The sequence below is a fragment of the Penaeus monodon genome, chromosome 19 (assembly GCF_015228065.2).
Source record: "Penaeus monodon isolate SGIC_2016 chromosome 19, NSTDA_Pmon_1, whole genome shotgun sequence".
NCBI classification, from domain to species: domain Eukaryota; kingdom Metazoa; phylum Arthropoda; class Malacostraca; order Decapoda; family Penaeidae; genus Penaeus; species Penaeus monodon.
This window is the reverse complement of record NC_051404.1, coordinates 27,111,599-27,111,934: the sequence shown is the minus strand read 5'-3', so window position 1 is coordinate 27,111,934 and position 336 is coordinate 27,111,599. Positions and strand designations below refer to the sequence as shown.

Below are 336 nucleotides of genomic sequence, written 5' to 3'. Positions count from 1 at the left end.
ACACAAGCAATGTAAAATATTAGCAACAAAAATGAGTGATGCAAGGAAAAATATATATAATTATCTGAAGTTTGTCTGATATAAATTAAAACTTGTGAAACACCCACTACTCACCCAACACCAAATCCATCACGCACAACTGGAGCAAAGCCTCCAAAGCTGATGGCAGTGGAAGGCAAGGTTGAAGTAGACAAAATATTGTGGTTAATTTTTGCATAAGCAGGATCAGTATATAGCACTGGCAGTGGACCTCCTGTAGCTTCAGCCATCTTACGTAAACCAAAAAGGTGACGGTCAAATCCTTGCCCTGTGGGGATCATATTTCATGGTTACTCA

General features: G+C 39.3%; 1 pseudogene; it reads right to left on the bottom strand.

Annotated features, from left to right (window-relative positions):
- Positions 1-336, bottom strand: part of LOC119585374 — a 17,640-nt pseudogene that overhangs the window by 377 nt on the left and 16,927 nt on the right.